Source organism: Otolemur garnettii, unplaced genomic scaffold, assembly GCF_000181295.1.
Source record: "Otolemur garnettii isolate 467f Iridium unplaced genomic scaffold, OtoGar3 scaffold00031, whole genome shotgun sequence".
Taxonomy (NCBI): domain Eukaryota; kingdom Metazoa; phylum Chordata; class Mammalia; order Primates; family Galagidae; genus Otolemur; species Otolemur garnettii.
Genome location: NW_003852426.1, coordinates 17,489,485 through 17,498,068, shown reverse-complemented (window position 1 = coordinate 17,498,068; position 8,584 = coordinate 17,489,485). Strand labels below are relative to the sequence as shown.

At 41.7% G+C, this 8,584-nt stretch overlaps 1 protein-coding gene across 1 annotated transcript in view; it reads left to right on the top strand.

Annotated features, from left to right (window-relative positions):
• The window catches only part of TNFRSF21 (TNF receptor superfamily member 21), a 72,065-nt gene that overhangs the window by 59,642 nt on the left and 3,839 nt on the right, over positions 1-8,584 (top strand). The window lies entirely within an intron of this gene.

Here is an 8,584-nt window from a genome sequence, read left to right as displayed (position 1 = left end):
AAAAAAAAAAGAACAATTCAAATACTTACTGATAACTATACAAGCCAGAACATACCATGTACAAATCAAAAGACAAAATAATAACTAATAATAACTGGGGAAATTGTTTGACACGTAGGGTTAATTTTCTTAAAAAACAAGGAGATTTTACGAATTCTTAAGAGAAAAATGGGCAAATGTCTTTTGAACAGTTCAAGACAGTTCACAGAGGAGATACTTTTAAACATACGTAGGTTTTTAACCACTCAGACTGGCAAAGAGGAAAAGGTACAACCTTCTTGGAAGTAAATGGAAAGAAGAACAGTCTACACTGCTGACTGGCCTGTAAACTCCTATGCAGAGCAGCCTCGCAATATCTACCCTACTCTGTGCTGCTAGACTCAGGATTCCACTTCTAGAAAGATGACTCGCACATGCTCACATACATTCGGAATGGTCCAGTACAAGTGTACTCATTGTGGTGGCCTTTGTAATGGCAAAAGGGAGGAGGCCCACAAACACCCCAGAGAACTGTTACCCAAGTGATGGAGCATCCACACAGCAGAACCAGACGCACTTACCAGAAAGAGTGAGGCCGCTGTGCATGTGATGACCTCAGGAATTGTTTTAAGTGAGAAAAAGCAAGGTGAAGAACAGCGTGCACATTGTACCACCAAATTGTAAGAAATATGAACACACGCACAAACACACATGGTGCCGAAAATATACATATACATTTTAAGAAAGGAAAAAAACTGCCTTAAAATTGTCATATTCAATATATATCGATAACAAAAGATGAATATAAGTCACATTGAACGCTTCTTGTAATTGTGGAAGTCAAATGTGACTTGAGTATTACAAATTTAATAACAAATGTTTCCTGTCTTAAAGTGTATACACATTTTTGGCATCCTCTGTAAATACATATACATAAACATAAGGCTTATAAGAAAAGAAGAGGTGGAGTGGGCAATGTATGTACCTCTGTTAGTGTACCTACAGACTCTGAAAGAGCACACAGGGATTTGGCAACAATAGTGACCACCAGGGAAGGACACTGAGACCCAGAAGTTACAGGTTGAAGTTGGAGGTACCTCTGAAATTGTGGACCATGTGTATTGTAATTCTAAGGGCTTGATCCAATTAATGCATTTATTAAACCATACTAATTCAGTGGAATTTGTCCAGTTCAAAAAACCTGAGCCACAAAGAGTGAAATGTTTTGCTATCCTCTGCAGTGTCTTAAGACGAACTTTAAAACGGTCTGTGCCACTTTCTTATTTCATGGTTAGAATTGTCCAAAGGGGTTTTTTTTTTTTTTTTTAATGGGAGAAACTTGCTAATAGAAGTTTAGGGAAACTCGACCCATTTCCACCGGGCATGGTGTTCCGAGGATGCTGAGCTCTTACAAGGCTTGGCAATATATTCCAATGTGAGTGGGCTCCCGCTCGCGACCAGAAGCACCCACCGTCCTCACTTCCTCACTTCCCTTTTTTCTTTCTTTCTTTTTTTTTTTTCTTTTTTTTTTTTTGGAGAAAGCTAGTCAGTGAGTCAGCACAGGGCTGCAATAGCGTTATGGTTGATGTCAGCAGCCTGGACAGCTTGCAGACGCACGTGCCACCATCTGGGCGGGGCACGCCCTCCCTCTCCCCCTCCCTCCCTCCCTCCGGAGCCAGCTGGTTCTTACCAGCTTTGGCAGCTTTGTGTAGTACTGTTATGGCTTCTCGTGGCTTCACTCCTGTACAGCCAGAAGAGGGACAGTTGTCCTGATCAGGGCAAGGACTGGCCATCTACAGTTCAACAACTTAAATGTGGGTGGATTTAAGAAATTAATTCTTAGAAATGATCAGAATTCTCTGATCACCTATAGCCAGGAAATTATAACCAACTACTTGATTTGGGTTTGAGGTCTAGAAGCCCACCGTGGTTGCAGTAGAAACAAATAGATCAAGAACGAGTAGAAGGGTATTTTTTTAAAAACAATTCCCCGGGGGTTTTGGTGTGTTTTTTGGCCGGGTTAATGCTGAAATTCTCCTGATGGCCAGGGAGTTTGTTCTACCACTCTACATTAGTTTCTGGCCCCAACTTTCGCTTTGCTGTGCCGTCTCGGTCGTCTGGCTGGGGTCCCCAGGGAAGCTGAGCAGGGCGTGTCGGTTGTGTGCTTCTACCCTGTGATGTTGGTTGATTCCAGGGAGCTCTAAACAGCAGGAGACCTTTGCTACCCACTTGCCAAGTGACAATTTTGAATGACGTGTTAGCACTGTTCCCTACTTAAATGTAACAGAAGCACCTCCCTACATCCTATCTTGGGGTCAGGGTTGAGTAGGAGAAGAAAAAAAGAAGCAAAGAAAAGAAAGAGAGGCTTTCAAAAGCCTGGGAAAAGTTGGGGGGATTTTTGTCTTAAGGTGTTTTGGCTCTTAACCCTCCTTTTCAATTTTGTCCCATAGCTTTTTAAAATAATTCTTATGCAGCAACGAAAAGCTGAAAGCACAGCACAACAAAATCCATAAATCTACCATCTGCATTGAACAGTTATTCATATTTGGCCTTTATAGGTCTATCCAGGCATGTCAGATTGAGCTACAAAGAAAACACAGTCGTGCTTTATCAATGTATGTGTGTGTATTTCCAGTCCATGGTGGTCTTATTTCTAAGACTTTTCCCAAATTAGCATTTTCCCATTTCCCTCTTAAGTTTTTTCTTTCTTGGGTACAGTAAATTTTGCTGAGTTAATTTGTGTTATTCTTGCCACCACCCCTTACTCTGGCTTGGATTTAACAAAAATTCACTTGAGAAGAAGAATTTAAAAGTTCTTTTCTCTATCATCTGGGTCTTTAAGGAAACATACCATTTCCCTCCTTTCTTTCTGTGGGCAATGTATTTATGTTGTTAAGGGAGAAATTATTCTATACAGGTATTCTTCAGTATCTGAACTTAGGAATTGAATAGTTTATGGAAGTGTTTTTGTGTGATCGCTATCTGAACCCCCTTATATATTTGAAAGCCTAGAACCACATAGATTTAGGTAACAAAACATTCTTTATTGTCTGAATTCCTTTTCTCTAAACATTGGGACCAAATGGATTCAGATATCAACAACTACCTACATGGCAAGGAAGGTACTGGTTTTGGGGGGGTTTGTTTTCTTTGAAGCTCAATCTTACATGCCTAGATAGACCGATAAAAGCCCTTATAATCTAATTTGATCTTGATTATGTGGGCAGCTGGAGGAGCCTGGGAACCAGTTAGAGTTAATATCATAACTCTGAAATAGGTGTGATATACATTTATTTGTAACTATAATTCCTTTGAGGTAAACCTTTATAAAGTAGCTATTGAGTTGTTTGTTTTTTAACTAGTTACTGGTCTACTGGGATCTGAAATATTTTCAATAGAAAACAAAGTTATTGGCTACAGTGGAAGTGTCTGTTATTTACAGAAGCTGTCCTGGTTAGCCCAGGGCAGTCATCCAGCTGGACGGTAAGTCAGTCATTGAGTCACAGGTCTTGCAGACCCTGCCTCTGGTCCCTTCACTATGGCCAAGAAGCCAGGGTGACTCCTTGTGGTCATGGGATGCCTTATAATCAGTTTACAGGGTTTGCTGACTTCCTAAATGCTGTGGAGTCCAGACAGGGAAGTGACAGGGCTCAGCAAAAAAGGGTAACTTTGAAGCTTGCTATACCCAGGCTGGACTCCTAGAACCACAATTGCTTCATTTGCAAAATGGAGCTAGTACAGCTACCTTAGCAGCAAACAGATTATATTTTATGCTGAATCATCTAGCACAGTATTGGTAATGTCTTACTTTTTAATGTCCCTTTTTTGTTTCCTGGATCTGAGTATGAAGCTGATCAACTCCTATGGAATTAACAATTAGTTTTAATTGGATTTAGCAAATTTAGTTGCAAAAACAATTATTAAAGTGGTAGATTTTTGCACACATGTTACATAGAACTCTTCTTTCTAGGTGCTGGATGAAGTCTGGAGGAAAAGTTGTGTTGAGGGTGGCGTCTGTGGCTCAAAGGAGTAGGGCGCCGGTCCCATGTACCGGAGGTGGCAGGTTCAAACATGCCCAGCCAAAAACTGCAAAAAAAAAAAAAAAAAGAAAAAAGTTGGATTGGACTTGGACATGTGACTTTTGACTGTTAAGGGGCTTTCTCTGGAAACTGTTGGGCATCTCTGGCTACACTGCAGGGAAAGGGCTCCGTGGTATCCAGCTGGGTAGTTCCAGGAACTAAGGGGTTAAGTTGAACCATTTTAGTGGGCTGGCAAGGAGCATCCAGGCTGAGTAATTAATGCTTCATTTCAGGGGGTTACTGATGCATCGAAGTTGTTAATTAGTTTTATGAAAACAGATTGTGTAACCACAGGGAGATTGTAATTGGATAGTAATTGAAAATAACTCAGTGGTAAACTTTAGTTGAGTGAAACAGTGGGGGTAACTTGGGAGGAGAAAGGGAGTTGGGGTGGGGGCTGGGGAGGTAAGGAGAGTGAAATAGCAATATCAAGATAAGAGATAAAGAAGACATAATTTGAATGGAAAGAACTTATATGTGACCTGGTCTGACCTCTTGAGTTTGGCACTGAGGACACAGGTCTGATGAAGGAAGTGGTTTTCCCAAGACCACACAACTAGTTAGTGACAAGTCTGCTCTCTTCCCTTGCGATGATTTCCCAGGATTTTCATGACTTTGATTTTTAGGAGTTGACTGTGGGGAACATGAACTGCAGACTGTAGAGACAGCTGCTGAGGCTGAAGTTCTCACCCATTCCTGCTTGCAGAGTCTACTCAGGAGCGCTGCCAGCTCACAGGAGATGCTCAGAACCTTGTTTCGTGCATATGCCACCCTGGCCATGAATAAGGCTGGGAAGGGTTTTCCTTTACCTTCATGGCTGCACCATCCCAGGGGCTGGGGAAACACTGCAACTTTCCCCAGGGTGTTATCCCAGGAAGGGCCAGGAAAAGCAGGAAAGTGATTTTTCATTTAGAATTATTTTGGAGCTTCAGTTTCTGGTTGTGATTTGGTTGATCATCCGGAGTTGGTACTTCAGTTTTGGAATTCTGGTTGGGGTGGGTGGGCGTTTGGGGTTGGCAAGGAAACAGCTGGAAATGGAGAAAGAAGATGATGGCTGTGGCTTCCTCCAGTGAAACCCAAATACAGTTAAATCACTGTTCTCATAAATACTGCTGTGAACCTCAGTAGCCTAGAGATGTTTAGATCCCCAAATTTCCAACAATACTCTGGTCACCTAATCCATTTGGATGGGTCCTTACACTCAATGGTTGCAGCACTCAGAAAGGAAAACTGGTCAGTAGTGGAGCTCTAGGTGTGACTCAGCCCTTGAGGAAGGTGAACCATTTATCCTTCTTCCCCGACCAGTTTAGACTGAGACTCATTTGGCCAAAGGAAGTTACATGCTCTTGAAGTTTGCACGGTGGTTCTGATGGGGAAGCTCCTCTCATTATTCCTGCACTTTAGAGTTTGAGTCTGTCTTTATGCCTCTACCTCACTTCTCAAGTGAGTCTTCCAAGTTAGCAGGGTGACCTCATGGCTATAAAGCAAAAGGAAGTTTTCAGGTTTCTCCAAAGGGGCTTTAAATATCTGGTAGATAACATTTTCTTTACAAGCCAATTTTTCCAGAGAAAAAGACTTCTAGACTTTCGTTTAAGTCTTAATATCTGCCTCACTGCAGTAAGTTGAAGGGAGAATGGCTGGTGAATGAAAACGTTTGTGTCCAGGAACATTTAACTTTTAGAGAGGAGCTCAGCCACATAGATGACCTTCCAACTGTCCTGTGTCTTGGCTACTAATATAAATAAGAGTCACTGTAGCCACAGTGTTTTGAAGCTAGCAGAAGGAAAATATACCTACCAGTGGTGACTGCTTTTAAGAGTAATATTTATTGTTTTTCTAATTATGACAGTTAATATGTCCTTACATAGAATTTGGAAAGCTCAAAAAAGTTTAAGAAATTAAGTTACTTTAATTGGGGACTGTTTTGGTAAGTTCATGTGCAAAGATTTTTGTATGAGGACTCTCTTCTGTGGAAATCTGTTTTCTTTTTTTGTTTAGAGTATTTGCCTTTTCGTATCTTAATTTTATATGAGGTGTTCTTTGCTGTAAACTGAGAATATTGAACCGTGAACTTTCAGAATAAAACAAGGAATTAATTTCTTCTACATATTCTGATGACTCAGTGTTCTGATGAGAGATATCACAGGTAACACAATGCCCAATTGCATTTTTGCCAACTAGCTTTGATGAATATTGGAAATATTAAGATAAAGAGAAGAAAGAAGTTTCTATGAGAAATGTTTTCTTCCTTGTGGGGAAAATGCAAATAACCTTAGATGCCTGTGGAATGCAGCCAGCTACTGTTGTACATAGTGAGGGAGACATATGCTTAATGGCTGAGTAGATCTTCTAGAAAGATGATTGTTAAATGGTCATTGCCTTTAGCCACGCTGATTAGCCTGGTGGTGATGCCAGCACCATTCTTAGGGGTGTCTTTACATTCACCTAACACACTGCTGATTACAGGAAGGCACCGGTTCAGCATTCTTTCTTTCACAAATTACGCTGGAAAGCTTAGTTTCCACCAATAGGAGCTTTTAGGAAAATTGGGAGAAAATTAAGTATTTAAAGTTTTCAAATGAGTTCAGGAAATAGGTGGGGGGACGTTTTGGTCAGCTGGCATGTGATTTGTGGGTGGGCAGTTCTTTTTAAGCAAGAACAGTGTACTATATTGACTGACCGTGTCTTCCAGTGTAATGTCCCCGAGAACCAGAATGCAGACAAGTGCTCTTTGTCTAATTGAGTGAATAAAAAAAGTGTGTTGGCATGAATGGGCCATGTGACTTTTCAAGGAGAAGAGACACATGCCAAGGCCTGTTGAATTAAAATTTTAAAAGCATATCCATAGAATTTGTTTGTAGACCAGAAGAGGACCACTGGAGTAAGTTATCCAAGACCCAAATTTGCAGTGGAAGCAGAAGCAGGCTGTGGGCGGCGGCTCAGAGGAAGAGCCGAGGTGAAACTTTAGACACGGGCAGTAATCAGTTGTCTTCACAATCTGCAATCAGTTATATGAATTTCTCAGAAACAGTTGTGTTTGCTTCGTGCCTTATATAACTATTTAGTGTTATTTGAAATGTCGAAGTATTGGTTGAAGAGCTTGAAAGTGTTTGCTTCGTGCCTTATATAACTATTTAGTGTTATTTGAAATGTCGAAGTATTGGTTGAAGAGCTTGAAAGTGTTTGGCTTGGAGGGATGAGAGTTCTAAGGAGTGGTGATTAACAGCTCGGGGAGAGCCCACATCATTTCCTGAACTCTGCCCTGTGTGATCTGGCCAGCTGGCTTCCAGATTTTCATCTGTGCCGGAAGAGGCAATAAAAAGATAAAGTCAATTACTAGGAGAAGCCTCAAGTGCTTGAAAAGGTTCTAAAGTCTTTTCTCAAATAAAGATATCAAACGAGCCGAGTTAAGCGCTGGCTTTCTTCCCAAAGCTGTGCCCCCTTTGGGCTTTAGTCATTTTGCTTGTCAAAGGGGTCGTAGCACCTGTCACTTTGCCCCTTCTTCATTGCACATCCCTGCAAGCCACAGTCACAGGAGGGGCATCCTAACTGGTCTCCCTGCTTTAATTCTTGCCTCTTTAAAATCCTTTCTTTACACACCAGCCAGAGTGTGTTCACTGTCTGCATCTGAAACCATCTTATTTGTTTGCTCATTTGCTTTACTTCCCAGGATGCAGGTTTCACGGTCTCTGTCACATCCTTAGAGCTGATCCACTGGCTCTGACAGGAGCTCCCTGCCCCCCTCCTAGCTGCACTTGGAAGCCTCTGGCGTTCTCTGTCCTCATTTGTTTCAGCAGTTTTTCCTGAGCTACCCTGAAATGGGAGTCGGGAAACCTGGAGGCACATTTTAGTTCTGCCACTACCCTGTCGGCTGTTAGTTAAGAAAGTCACTTGACTTCTCCAGGCCTCAGTTCCCTTACCTGTGAAGGGACGACGTGTTCCTCCGCTAGGACAGTGCTAACAACGTACAGCAGGCTGGGTGGCTTGAACGCCAGAAATTTGTTTTCTCACAATTTGGGTGCCTAGAAGCCTAAGATCAAGGAGGTGACAGGGTTGGTGTCTTCTGAGGTCTCTAAATGGCCATCTTCTCATGGGTCTTTACGTGGTCTTCCTGCTATGTGCTTGTGTCCTAATCGTCTCCTTTTAAATATGAACATGAGTTATACTGGAGTGGGGCCAATCTTAACCACCTCATTTTACCATCTTACCCTTTTAAAGAGCCTCTCTCCGATACAGTCACATTCTGAGGTAGTGGGGCTTAGAGCTTCAGCATATGAGTTTTGGGGGGGGGGCACAGTTCAACTCATGACAGAGAGGAATGTGCTGGATTATATGTATCTAAGACTTCTTCCAGCCCTTCAAAATGATATTTTAAGTTGGGGATCTTTCTGCTCACACCCACGATCAGTTCTTCTCTCCTGTTAAGCTTGGTGCATATGCTTCCTAATTTTTAGTACTCATCCATATCCTCAGTATATATTTATTTTTTAACTTCTTTTTAAATTTGAAATTAATATGAGGGTACA